Below are 14,961 nucleotides of genomic sequence, written 5' to 3'. Positions count from 1 at the left end.
GTTTTGTTTTCAGATTCCACATATAAGTGAGGTTATACAGTATTTGTCTTTCTCTATCTGACTGATTTCACTAACTGTAATACTGTTGAAGTCCATTCATTTTGTCTCAAATGGCAAAGTTTCCTTGTGTTTTTATGGCTGAATGATATTACATTGCATATATATGTGTGTGTTTGTGTATATATATATATATCTCACAACTTCTTAATCTGTTCCGTCAATGAACACATAGATTGTTTTCATGTCTTCACTATTGTAAATAATGCTTTAGTGAACATGGGGGTGCAGGTAGCTTTTCAAGTTAGCATTTTTGTTTCCTTTGGATTAATACCCAGAAGTGGAACTGCTGGATCATATGGTAGCTCTATTTTTAATTTTTAAAGGTCCTCCATACTGCTTTCCATCATGGCTGGTAAGGAGAAAGGAGGTCATGAGCACCCGCGGAAGGTGGCCAAATCAAAAAGTAACTTCTACTACACATGGAATATTTCACTGTGGAGAGTAGGTGTGTGCTGAAAATGAAGGAAGGTTCTCTGAGGAAAATGAAGCTCTGTACCCATCAGTGTGGTTATGGGGAATATGGTTCTCTAGAGGGCCATCCTAAATGCTTGGGCATCAGATGAATTAGCTGGTAACGCTGGCTGTATGAGCTACCCAACTCACAACCAGTACCAGTGTGTGCTCAATCATGTCCAATTCTTTGTGACCCCACAGACTGTAACCCACCAGGCTCCTCTGTCCGTGGGGTTTTCCAGGCAGGAATGCTGGAACGGGTTGCCATTTCCTCCTCCTGGGGATCTTTTCCACCCCGGGATTGAACCCGCTTCTCCTGTGTTTCCTGCATTGGCAGGCAGATTCTTTACCACTCAGCCACCAAACTCACAAATAGCAACGTAATGCATGACATCCATTCACAAACCAGAAATCATTCTGGGAACTGTCAAATATGTTAGCTTATGTTTACAAGCTAGAAATCTTAGAGTTAAGTATCACTTAGGATACATTCAACGGCAGGTAACAGAGATGCCCAATAAATCTTAGCATAAACAAACAAGGATTTATTCTTGTTACTTTGCAAGAAGTGAATCAAGATGGTTGGTGGCACTGGTTTAGGAATTCTAGGCTGGTGTCTGTGATTCTCTGGGCCTTCCCCTTGTGGCCATAAGCTGCCTACTTCAATCAGAGTCGAGATGTGGCACTGAGGTGGAGGTTGATCTTCCTGCACCTTTTTCTTATCAGAGAAGAAAACTCCTTCTCAGAAGCTTCTCTGCTAATCTTGCCTAATACCACGTAAGTCAGCTGTTATCAGTCAGCTGCTTCAATTACTGCTGAACAAACAACCGAACATCATCTCAGTGACACACAGTAACACACTGACTGCTCTCTCATCAACCAGGGCAGCTGTTCTGTGCATCTCTCCTTATGAGACTCAGGCTATCCATGGCATATCCCCTTGTGGTAGAAGCTCCTGAGAGGCAAGCCTTGGCTTGGAATTGGCGCATTCTTCCTTCTGCCATGTTCCAAGTCCAATATCACTGAGTCAGGAAAGGATACTTTTCTCAAGGAGGTCATGGAGCAGGAGTGAATATTTGATGAGAGGTTATGTGATCTGCCACAAAATGTCTGGATTTAGGCCAACTCCTAGACCATGGGCTGATATTACCTTCCTGGAAGCTGAAAGATATATATCCAATCTTCAGCACGTATGGAGGGCTGCTATCCAGAAAGAAAAAATGTAAGTGGTTTTTATCAATAGATAGGCACTGTGCCTGCCACAAAAGAGAGGATTTGATCCAGAAGGAATTTTTATAGTTCTATCCACAATTTAAACTATCAAAGTATTCAGAGGTAGTGTGTTTAAACAGATTGTCTTTTTCTGCTTCACACTTCCAGGGATGGGGAAGAAGATGAGGAAGGAAGCTCATTTATTACATGTCTAATATACACCAAAAACAGTGCTAGGAATTTAATATAGACTATTTTATTTATTCTTCCTAATGCTTTGAGATAAATATTATTAACATAGCTTATGGAGGAAAAAAATGAAGCTTTGAGAAGTAACTTGACAATTTATATATATCATGCAAGGGGGAGTGAAGATTTATCCCCAGGTTTGTTTGGCACTAAGGCTATAAAGTTTTTCTATTATAGTGTGTTGTCTTTTCTACATTTTGTTCAATTTGTTTAGAGCTATTTCTAGAATATTCTGTGTGGCATCTCATAGAGGAAACTTAATTATCCTCAAACAAGATAGTTCTTTATATGTGTAAAATCAATAATTCTGTCTCTCTAAAGTCATTGCCTCTCCAGGTTAAAAAATAGTTCCTTCAATAATTCCTTTTATTATATGTGTAAGCCCTGTAATAGTCCCATTTTTTCAGAAGGCCCCTAGGCAGTCAAAGGTAGAAGAAAAACTCTTAACCAAAACGGTCAGGACTGAGGGCTGCCTGGCTAATCAGAGGAAGGCAATTGAAATAAAACAATCATCTAAAAATGACACATGTCTAAATGTATATACACTGTGTGCTGTGCTCAGTGGCTTTAGTGGTCAGACTCTGTGAACCCGTGGACTGTAGCCCGCCGGGCTCCTCTGTCCATGGGGTCCTCCAGGCAAGAGTACTGGAGTGGGTTGCCTTGCCCTCCTCCAGGGGATCTTCCTGACCCAGGGATTGAGCCCATATCTCCTGCATTGCAGGCAGATTCGTTACTGCTGAACCACTAGGGAAGCCCTAAACATATATATTCTTAAATTTAAAATATATAAGTACATCCTAACTTTCTGCAGTAGAGCCAAGGCCCTTTATTTTAATACAAGCAGCAATTCTTGGTGGGGGCACTGAAACTCTTATGTTTATTTTTAAGGAGCTTTTGAAACTGCACGGAGGGCTCTTCAATGGTCACAATGACTGAGGGCCACCAGAGCATTCAGTGCAGAGGTCTGCAGTCGCTGGGATCTATTGCCTGTTTATCTGAGGTGGAGCTGATGCAATAATAATAGAAATTAAGTGCACAAAAAATGTAATGCACTTGAATCATCCTGAAACCATCTCCCTATCCCCAGGTCTGTGGAGAATTTGTCTTCTACAAAATTGGTCCTTCGTGCCAAAAAGGTTGGGAACTGCTGATTTAGTGGGTGTGAATCAGAGATGCTGAATGTCTCACGCTGTGTAGTCTGGCAAAAGACAACATCTTAACCTAAGTTGTCAGTAAGACTCCTGTGGAGAAGATTTGGGTCATTTAGCTGATGGACTTATATGTTAACTCAAATAAAGCAAGCTCCTAATAAAGTATCTATGATTTCCAATCTTGTTTCTTTAAACTTGAGGGAGTTCTTAGAAAACATTTATGAAGCATATGGGATACAGAATCCTCCTAGCTTTTTTTTTTTTAATCATTGCCTCTTGTCTTACCCATATCTAACCAGGCAGCACTTTTTAATTTTTTTTGGTGGCTCATTTATTAATGCTTTCTAAGCATTCTACTTAGTTCTTGTAGAATCAATATGTGTAATGCTTAATAAAAGCATGCAATGAGATTGCAATTAACAAATGCAATACTCAACAGACTTGAAAAGTATACAGTAGGACTGAGGACACCATTTGTTAATCAGGAGATCCCACAAAAATAAAACTGGTTCAGAGAACTCCCATTAAAATATGTTTCTTGGAATTGCGAACAAAGGCCTAAGGAACGTCCCTTGCAGCCCAAGTTGCAGATGTAGTAGACAGAAATCTTATTTTACCATCAAATGTCCCATCAAGTCTGTTGCTTATTTTCCTTCTTTCTCACTTTAGCAGTACAGTTCAATTAAGTCATTCATTCATGTCTAACTCTTTGCAACCCCACGCACTGCAGTATGCCAGGCCTCCCTGTCGATCACCAACCCCCGGAGCTTGTTCAAACTCATGTCCATAGAGTTGGTGATGCCATCCAACCATCTCATCCTCTGTTGACCCTTTTCCTCCTGCTTTCAGTCTTTCCCACCTTCAGAATCTTTTCCAGTGAGTCAATTCTTCACATCAGGTGCCCAAAGTATTGGAATTTCAGCTTCAGCATCAGTTCTTCCAATGAATATTCATAACTGATTTCTTTGAGGATGGACTGGTTGGATCTCCTTGCAGTCCAAGAAACTCTCAAGAGTCTTCTCCAATACCACAGTTCAAAAGCATCAGTTCTTCTGTGCTCATCTTTCTTTGTGGTCCAATTTTCACATCCATACATGACTACTGGAAAAACCATAGCTTTGACAAGATGGGCCTTTGTTGGCAAAGTAATGTCTCTGCTTTTTAATATGCTGTCTAGGTTGGTCATAGTTTTTCTTTCAAGGAGCAAATGTCTTTTAATTTCATAGCTACAGTCACCATCTCCAGTTTTTGGAGCCCAAGAAAATAGCCTGTCACAGTTTCCATTGTTTCCCCATCTATTTGCCATGAGGTGATGGGACCAGATGCCATGATCTTAGTTTTTTGAATGTTCAGTTTTAAGCCAGCTTTTTCACTCTCCTCTTTCACTTTCATCAAGAGACTCTCCTGCTTTTCTATCCTTTGTTTTGGTCTCGTAACCCTGTGTCAGTTACGCAATATGCACCCTGAAGAAGGGGAGCTTCGTGAGACCCAGCTTTATTATCTTTTTTCTTGCAGGTAACGAGGAAGAGCTTTTCACACTCACATGCCCCCCTGACATTGCTGCATTTGGATCTAGTGATCAAGTTCTGTCCAAACAGCTCACCTTGATGAAGCTGTCCTGGAAATCTTTTATGACGTTGCCCTTTATAGTTGTTCCTCTGTCTTCTCCCCAGCATTCTGATCCTTAACTGCTGGCAGGATCATCAAAACTGTGGCCTCCCACTCCTTCTGATGTTGGAGATTAGACCTACTGGGTATTATCTTCAGCTCCTCCAACGCCCACAGGTAATACCGCCTTCTCTAGTTTGGTGGTTTGTCCAGATGTGTTCTGGGCTCCCTAGTCATTCTGAGATCAATTTAAGCCCAGAGATTAACATCTCTGATACCTGAGTCAGGAAAAACTGTGTTGGCAGAGTGGTTCCACAGCATTCTACCTTGCAACTTTGGACTGGTTCTCTAACCTTTCAAAGTGTTAGCTCCCACATTTGTAATCTGTTTCAATAGATTCTATATACTCGTGTTGTCCTGGCCAAAATAAGATAAAGTAGCTTGAAATACAGCAAGTATCTGGTCTGTGACCAACTTGCACAGTGCTTCACCTGTCAAACATGAGTCTACAAACTTTACATACATCATCCTATTTAATCCTCACATCAGCCCCACGAGCTAAGTACTATAGTCCCACTTAACAGATGAGGTTTAACAGAGGCACAGAGAGGTTTAACAGCTCAAAGTTATGTGGTTATTCGTAATAGTCCCAGGATTTAAACTCAGGCTGGCTGACTCCAGAGTTGGTCCTGTTGACTGCTATGCTATGCTGACTCTTCATGACTAACTCTGACCAAGGGTGTTAGTACATAACCTTGAGAGACGAACCTGGAAAAAGACTGACGCTCCCGTTTCTGCATGAATTCATTCATCCTGCTTTCTTTTGTCACCAGCATGGGCTCCCCTTTCTCCTTTCCTGTGCAGAAGATAAATTTTCATCCTCTTCCCTCTGCCTTGCTTGTGACACCCCGCTCCCTCCTTCATCCCTACCTCGCTAGGAACTTCCTCTCTCACTCCATGCCTCTAATTTAGCTTTAGCACCTGGCAAGGCATAACCTGACATGCTTCTAGGTTAGGGCTGGTTAAAGGCAGGCTCTCTGAGGTTTCTAAATTCTTTCTAACCCTCATTGTGCTCTTCTGGTCTACTTTGGTTTGTCAGGGGCCATTTGAAATATTTGAACTAGATACCACCTAAATTACCAGAGTAGATTCTGACAAGCCCAGCTACTTCCAATGACCTAGATATTATGCTCCTCTTTATACCTACCTAGGGAGCGTTTGTTCCCTTAGAAGCTACATCTAGATTAACCACGTTGAATCATACCAAGTTCACAATCAAAGATAATTTCCCAAGGATGACAACTGTCTTTTTATAGTGGTTAAATAGATACTTTGCTACCTTTTTTGTTGTTGTTTTGTTGTTCAGTGGCTGAGTCATGTCCAACTCTTTTGCAACCCTATGGTCTATAGCCCCAGGCTCCTCTGTCCATGAAATTTTCCAGCCAAGAGTACTGGAGTGGGCTGCCATTTCCTTCTCCAGGGGATCTTTGCAACCCAGGGGATCATAAAACCCATTTCTCCTGCATTGGCAGGTGAATTCTTTACCACTGAGTCACGTAGGCTACTTTCAACCCTGCTAAATCTTCTTGTTAATTTTACACTTGCTTTCAACTCTGTCAAAATAATTTTGATTATGGATTATATTGTCTTTTATATTAGGTACTTTCAGATGTTTACATTATCTGACATTCTTATGTATGTGGTATAGGTTCTAAGCAAAAATCTAGACTTTCATGGCACACAACTAGTTCATTAGCATCTTAAAAAAGAAGATGGGTTAAGGAGACCAAAAGGAAAAAAGCTTCTAGTTATAAAGTAAATAAGTCATGGGATGTAATGTATAGCATGGTAACTATACTTAATAATACTGTATTGTATATTCCAAAGTTGCTAAGTGAGTATATCTTAAAAGTTCTCATCACAAGAAAAAAAATTTTGTTACTATATATGATGACAGATATTAGCTAGATTTATGGTGGTTATCACTTAGCAATATACACCAGTATTGAATCAGTATGTTGTATACCTGAAACTAATATAATGTTATATGTCAGTTACACCTCAATTTTTTTAAAAAAATGTGGGTTTGGGCCATCACACAGAGTTAAGTTGGAGGACCTCCTCAGTCCCTTCAGTCACTCACTTCACCTTTCTAAACGTGAGTGCCCTTATCTATAAAATGGGCATAATAATTATGTGAGGACTAAATTAGATAATATGTATAAAGTCCTGGGCATCTTGCCTAGAGTGTGTTAACCAACACCCCCAAAAAAGCTACAATTATTATAAGTTGTGGCAAACATAAATAGCAATCATTAATATCCAAGGATGTACCCCAAACTCCCCTTCTTGGTCAGAATGAAAGAAGTTTAGAGTTCCAACTAAAGAAAAACAAACAGAAAAAAAAAGATAATGATCATTCACAGCCAGCATGAGCCCTCCAGGACCAGATCATTCCACGCTAACCTCATTTCCTTTCAGAGAGTCATTGACTCAGAGAAAAGCCATATACAAATTTCTTCAGGGTACTTGACAAAAGCTCTGATGATATTGCTGTGAATAAAGATGTGAAGTAGGATCTGTAGGACAGTATGTCTTAGGGGAATTCATAGTTCAATGAATATCTGTATCCAAAAACTGCTGATGAAAAAGACTTTAGGTCAAGCTAGATGATGTCTCTATAGAGGAAGATAACAGCTCTGTATTGGGTGAAGCTGTCTTGTTCAACTTTTGTGTCAAAATTTTCTACCATGTTATGCATGCCTGGTAAGTAGTCCACTCTTATTACTGTTTGAAAATTAGGATGCTTTTTTCATCTTTCTCATTTCCTGTTCAAGAGTGCCAATAGTGGTCCTGATGTTGATCTTATGTACCTTTAGTACCTGGAACGACAGTCATCTGGGTCTGGAGATATGAGCACATACAAGTACATGCTCTGAATTGCAATTCCCCCCTTTTATCTGAATGTTTCTGATTTTTTTTTTTCCTGAATTGCAATTCTCTCCTGTCCTACCCTTTCAAGTTACCATTTTCTTTTGTTTATTGGACAAGACAGAAGCAAAATAAGAGTTGAATAATTTTATTCTCTGTCATCTGCTAAATTGTACTCAGCATTTCCCAACAGTCTGTGTGCTTATCTGATTCTTACTCTTCTTGCCTCTCACAGTTTAAAAATCCCTTTCTGTGGTTCTGACATTGTTTTTAAGTTTCAGCTCATTCTAGAATTTTGCCTGTCTGACATCATTCTTCAGGCCTGAGCCATTTATTCAACAGATTTATCAGGCACACAGTCTAATGGAGGAAGAAAGACAGTAAACAGCATAGCCAGGTGAATTGTATCATATATTATAAGATAAGTGTAGTGGAAAGAATAAAGGAGAACAGAGATTTAGAGTTCTGGGTGAGAGGGTGAGTTGCAGTTTTAAATAGAGTGGCCAAGAAGACTCGGTGAGCCAACATCCTTCAAGCAAAGACTTGAAAGAGGTGCGCAGGGAGCTGACCTTTAGTGGTTCATGTTTATTCCCTGTCTCTTCTTCCCTTTTGTAGACATAGGATGTTATGTTCTGAATCAATTGTTAAAAAAAAAAAAAAGAAAACAAAACCCAACATTTTATCCCTCCAATTTCCATTAACACCTTCCCTTTTTCTTTTAGTCAGGGACTAAGAGCTACAGACTAATTAATTTCAGCTGTCAAATAATCCTGTCTTGCCACATAGTAGGCGCTTAATGAATATTTATTTTAAGGCTCAATAAAGGAACAAAGGCCACTATAGAAGGTGGTAACTCAGGCTGATTCTGAAGCCTCCAGGAATGTCGTCTTTCGAGGGGAGCTGCAAGCAGACTGGATGAACAGCAGGTGGTGGATCATAGTTTAGGGCCATCACCCTCCTTATGCAGTGTCTTCAGACAGGCCTTTGTTTATAGCTAGGCTCACAAGTTCACTCCAGGAGCTGCCCCTGAACTCGGGAACTGTATATTCAGACACTGATTCTGTGAGAGTAGGAAGTGGGAAAATCATCCAGGAGGTATTTTTCCATTCAGCTTTTAATCATCCAAGTGAGTTTGCCGGTTACCACAAAACAAATAGTGAGCACTTTTTCCCAGGGTCCCACGTCTTGGGAGGGCTGGACCCAGAGGCCCTTGCCAAGTGCCTGTCGTGTCGTAAGGAAGAAAAACAAATTCACAAGTCATGGAATTCTGACGTACGGTGCAGGAAAGCCTTCTGGGACACGAATTTTCCCCCTTGGTTTGAAATATGCAAATGGGGGAAATCATATGCACTCTATATTCTGTAAGCATAGATGTTGAGCAAAAGAAACTTAGAAAATGGGTGACCAGATAATTTACAGTCCCAACTGGGGAACTCTTAGCAGTGATAAGGTTTCTATTAATCATTACTCTGGGAAAACAGACACACACCAAGACTTTCTCAGACAAATCAGAATCTATGGTGACCCTCTAGGGAAGAAAAGTGGGCATCTCAGGTGGCTCAGTGGTAAAAAAAAAAAAATCTGCCTGCCAACCCAGGAGACTTGGGTTCAATTTCTGGGTGAGGAAGATCCCTTGGAGGAGGACATGGCAACCCACTCCAGTGTTCTTGCCTGGAGAATCTCATGGACAGAGGAGCCTGGAGGGCTACAGATCACAGGGCTGCAGAGAGATGAACACGGCTGAGCACGCATGCACGCAAGGCAGCTTTAAGCATGTTCTCAGTAAATTCAGACCATAGCATGCACCGTGGCCCTAAGTTAAAAGTTTTCCTCAGCTGGAGGTTGCTTATATATTCAGTCTCTGAGGCTTCCCAACCTTGGACACCTATGACTGCAGTCAGTGTGAGGGTTAATCTCAAACTTGGCTGAGCTCCGGTGTCCAGTTGTTGGTCAAACACTACTCTAGATGTTGCTATGAGAGTGTTTTTCATACTGAAGTATTTTTCTGAAGTGATTAACATTTACAGTAAGTAGACATAAAGAAAAGCACATTATCCTCCATGATTTGGGGTGGGGGGGGCCTCTCTTCCAATCAGGAGGTCTTAAGAGCAGAGGCTGACCTTTCCCATAAAAGGGAGTTTTCATTAAGACTGTGAAATAGAAACTCTGCTTGAGTTTCCAGCCTGCTAGTTCTTGCCTGGAGAATCCCCAGGGATAGAGGAGCCTGGCAGGCTGCAGTCCATGGGGCGGCAAAGGGTTGGACATGACCGAGCGACTAAGCACAGCACAGCACAGTCTGCCCTGTGGATTTTGGACTCAGGAATACAATAACTCCTCACCAAATTTCTAGCCTGCTAAGCCTGCCCTGTCAATTTCAGAACTGCCAGTGCCCATAGTTGGGTGAGCCTGTTCCTTTAAAGAAATCTGTCTCTATCCTCCTGACCCCCTGCCCCAGACACATATCCTATTGTCTTATTGGTTCTCTCTTTCTGGAGAACCCTGCCTAATAGGAGCAGCATTCTCAGATTTCTCTCAACTCTCCTTTAACCAGAAGGTAATTATTAGACAGAAAGTAGACAAGTCCTTGTTCCCAAGCTCTGCCTAAAGAAGACAGGGTTCCTGTGTGACTTGCCAATCTATCCTCAATGCCTAAGACTGCCTGGCACAGAGACAGAGAAGGAACGCAATTAACGTTTGTGAATGAATTCACATGAGAGTAATACTTACCTGTGTAAAAGGTCAGGTTTAGGCAGTACAGTCAATTTGCATAAGCAATAAACGATTTATAACAACCTTGAAGAAAGTCCATTTTCTGTAGATAGAGTGAAAGAAAAATCTCAGCAATTTGGAGATTTTTGAGGACTTGGGAGAGGAGAATGGAATACCCAAGTCTTCTCTTCCTGTCAATTTACAATAACAGTTGAGAACGCAGACTTTGTTGCAAGAGTGTCTCAGGCATAAGCCCAGGTCTGCTATTTGGTATCCGTGCAACCATGGAAAATTTATTAAACTCATAATTCAGTTTATCCGTTTGAGAAATGGGTATAGAAACATGCCTGCTTCAAAGGGCAAATGGGGAGCTTAAGTGAATTAATATGAATAAAATTACTGAAGTTGGTGTCTGGTGTCTAGTAAGCACAATAGAAGTGTCAGCTGTGATTGTTATTAGTTTCTCCCATGCAAATGTGCTAACTGCTACATACAACAATAAAACAGAATGGCGGCCATTGAGGAGATCAATCGGACAAAATAATTAAACACAATGTGGCAAATGTGCAAAAAAGTCATATGTAAAGTGCTTGGGAACCCAGAAGGCAGCTAATTATGGAAACCAAGTAACCCATGAAGGCTTTCAGGAGGAAGTAAAATTGAAGCTAAGTCTTGAAAAATAAGTAGGAATTCACATGGCAGAGAAGTGGGAAGGGTGTTTCTGGTGGAGGAGGCAACATATGCAAAAGCATAAGGACATGGTTTGGGAACTGATGAAGTCTGTTTTGAACCTGAGGAACATCTAAGGAGAAGTGCTTAGTAGGTGGATGGCAAGAGGGTCTAGAGTTTGGGAGGAGGAAAAGGCAGGAGGAATAAATCTGGAAGTCACAGTGTCAGCAAACTCGTGGCAGAAGTTCTGAGCTCTGTGCAAGAGAGCATATTGAGAGAATACAAGGGTCGCCGAGGACCATAGTGCATAAGGAGCTAGTGGTGGCTGACATACTTGAAACCAGTCAGTCGGAGAGGTAGCAAGGAGATCCAGAAGAGAATGGTATTGTGGAAGCCGAGAAAGGTGGGCCTTCTAAGAGTGAAAAGTGTAGTAAAAATGTTAGTCGCTCAACTGTGTCCGACTCTTTCAAACCCCATGGACTCTAGCCCACCAGGCTCCTCTGTCCATGGAGTTCTCCAGGCAAGAATACTGGAGTGGGTTGCCATTCCCTTCTCCAGGGGATCTTTCCAACCCAGGGATCGAACCCTGGTCTGCTGCACTGTGGACAGATTCTTCACTATCTGAGCCACCAGGGTGAAGAGTGAGGCAGGCTAATCTCTTTTCTGTCACTACAGTTTTGCCTCTCATGTAAATTTGAAATCATTAAAATATGTGGTCTTTGTGTCTGGGTTCCTTCAGTTAGCATGAAGTTTTCAAGGTTCTATGTTGTAGGGTGTATTGGTACTTTGTCCTTTTTTTTATTCTGAGGCAGATGATTTTGCATTGTATAGATATTATACATTTTGTTTACCCGTTTGTCAGTTGATGGTCATTAGTGTGGTTTTCACTTTTTGGCTATTATGAAAATGCTGCTATGAATATTCATGTATGAGTTTTTGTATGAACGTATCTTTTTAGTTCTCTTGGGTCTAACAACTGGCGATTAGCTAGATAATAAATAGACAACTCTATAACCATCAAAAATAATAACATAGAGTTATATATGTTCATATGGACAGAATTGTTAAATGAAAATAATGAGGTACCGTAAAATGTGTATTGAATACTTTCTGTAAATTAAAAATAAATCCATAGATAAATATGAAGAAAAATGAAGGAATACTAGGAGGAAAATAATTGCTTCAAGTCTTTCCTTCTTCCCGAATACAAGCTCCCATACGCAGATGCCTTTAGGACGTTCAAAAAGAGATGTACCAGCCTAAATATCCATCGACAGCGGAGTGGGTAAAGATGTGGTATATGTACACAATGGAATACTACTCAGTCCTTAAAAAAGAATGAAATAGTACCATTTGCAGTGACATGGATAGTCCTGGAGATTATTATACAAAGTGAAGTAAGTCAGACAAAGACAAACATATGATGTCACTTATATGTGGAATCTAAAAAAATGATACAAAACAGAATATACTCACAAGACATAAAGATAAACTTATGGTTACCAAAGGGGAAAGGGGAGGGATAAATTAGGAGTTTGGGACTAACAGATATACACAACTATATATAAAATAGATAATCAATAAGGATTTATTTTATAGCACAGAGAACTGTATTCAATATCTCTTAATAACCTATAAAGGAAAAGAATGTGAGAAAGAATACATATATATATGTATGTATGACTGAATCACTGCCGCACACCTAACACACAACATTGCCAATCAACTATACTTCAGTTAAAACAGGGAGGAGGGATGTGCTAGTGTGCTTCTATTTTTAAAAAGCCTAAAAAGCCCTGTAACGAAAAGATAATCTTATTTCACCTCTTTAGTGAGTTTTCCATGAATATATAAATACTTTAGCCACCTGATGCAAAGAACTGACTCATTTGAAAAGACCATGATGCTGGGAAGGATTGAAGGTGGGAGGAGAAGGGGATGACAGAGAATGAGATGGTTGGATGGCATCACCGACTCAATGGACATGAGTTTGGGTGAACTCCGGGAGTTGGTGATGGACAGGGAGGCTTGGTGTGCTGCGGTCCATGGGGTGGCAAAGAGTCGGACACGACTGAGTGACTGAACTCACTGAACTGAACTACGTGAATTTAGTCAAAGTAGAAAGTAGGCTGTTGTAAAACTTATGTGGGTGCAATTAAAAAATAAAACATGAAAACATCTGTGATGCTCTTGAAGAACTTCCAGTGCTTTCAGTACTAGGATTCCACCTCCCTAAAATTAAAATTTTGTCCCTGTGAAAGTCTTAGTCCCTTCAGTAGTGTCTGACTCTTTGCAATCCCATGGACTGTAGCCCACCAGGCTCCTCTTGTCCCTGGGGATTCTTCAGGCAAGAATACTGGAGCAGGTTAGAATACTGGAGTGGGTTGCCATGCCCTTCTCCAGGGGATCTTCCCAAACCAGGGATTGAACCTAGGTCCCCTACATTAAAATTCTCCAAGCCAGGTTCCAGCAATACATGAACCGTGAACTTCCAGATGTTAAAGCTGGTTTTAGAAAAAGTAGAGGAACCAGAGATCAAATTGCCAACATCCACTAGATCATCGAAAAAGCAAGAGAGTTCCAGAAAAACATCTGTTTCTGCTTTATTGACTATGCCAAAGCCTTTGACTGTGTGGATCACAATAAACTGTGGAAAATTCTCCAAGAGATGGGCATACCAGACCACCTGACCTGCCTCTTGAGAAACCTGTATGCAGGTCAGGAAGCAACAGTTAGAACCAGACATGGAGCAACAGACTGGTTCCAAATAGGAAAAGGAGTATGTCAAGGCTGTATATTGTCACTCTGCTTATTTAACTTCTATGCAGAGTACATCATGAGAAATGCTGGGCTGGAAGAAGCACAAGCTGGAATCAAGATTGCCAGGAGAAATATCAATAACCTCAGATATGCAGATGACACCACTCTTATGGCAGAAAATGAAGAACTAAAGAGCCTCTTGATGAAAGTAAAAGAGGAGAGTGAAAAAGTTGGCTTAAAGCTCAACATTCAGAAAACTAAGATCATGGCATCCGGTCCCATCACTTCATGGCAAATAGATAGGGAAACAGTAGAAACAGTGACAGACTTTATTTTCTTGGGCTCCAAAATCACTGCAGATGGTGATTGCAGCCATGAAATTAAAAGATGCTTACTCCTTGGAAGGAAAGTTATGACCAACCTAGACAGCATATTAAAAAGCAGATACATTACTTTGCCAACAAAAGTCCGTCTGGTCAAGGCTATGGTTTTTCCAGTGGTCATGTATGGATGTGAGAGTTGGACCCTAAAGAAAGCTGAGCACCGAAGAATTGATGTTTTTGAACTGTGGTGTTGGAGAAGACTCTTGCGAGTCCCTTGGACTGCAAGGAGATCCAACCAGTCCATCCTAAAGGAGATGAGTCCTGGGTGTTCATTGAAAGGACTGATGTTGAAGCTGAAACTCCAATACTTTGGCCACCTCTTGCGAAGAGCTGACTCATTGGAAAAGACACTGATGCTGGGAAAGATTGAGGGCAGGAGGGGAAGGGGATGACAGAGGATGATATGGCTGGATGGCATCACTGACACAATGGACATGGGTTTGGGTAGACTCCAGGAATTGGTGATGGACAGGGAGGCCTGGCATGCTGTGGTCCATGGGGTCGCAAAGAGTCAGACAGGTCTGAGTGACTGAACTGAACTGAACTGAACTCCCGCATTACAGGTGGCTTCTTTACCATCTGATCCACCAAGCTGGTTCTGTGCTTAGTCCTGAAAACAGCCTGGCAGCATCGGCTTTTGTGATCTCAGGCCCTAAATTACTGTGTAAGAAACCTGGCTACCCAGCTCCCTGCTGAACCCAGCCTAGTTACTGGGTCCTGAGGAAAACGGGGTTACTATGTTATAAACCACAACATTTGGGTACGGCTTGCTATGC

This window comes from Cervus elaphus, chromosome 30, assembly GCF_910594005.1.
Source record: "Cervus elaphus chromosome 30, mCerEla1.1, whole genome shotgun sequence".
Lineage (NCBI taxonomy): Eukaryota > Metazoa > Chordata > Mammalia > Artiodactyla > Cervidae > Cervus > Cervus elaphus.
This window is presented reverse-complemented; position numbering follows the sequence as displayed.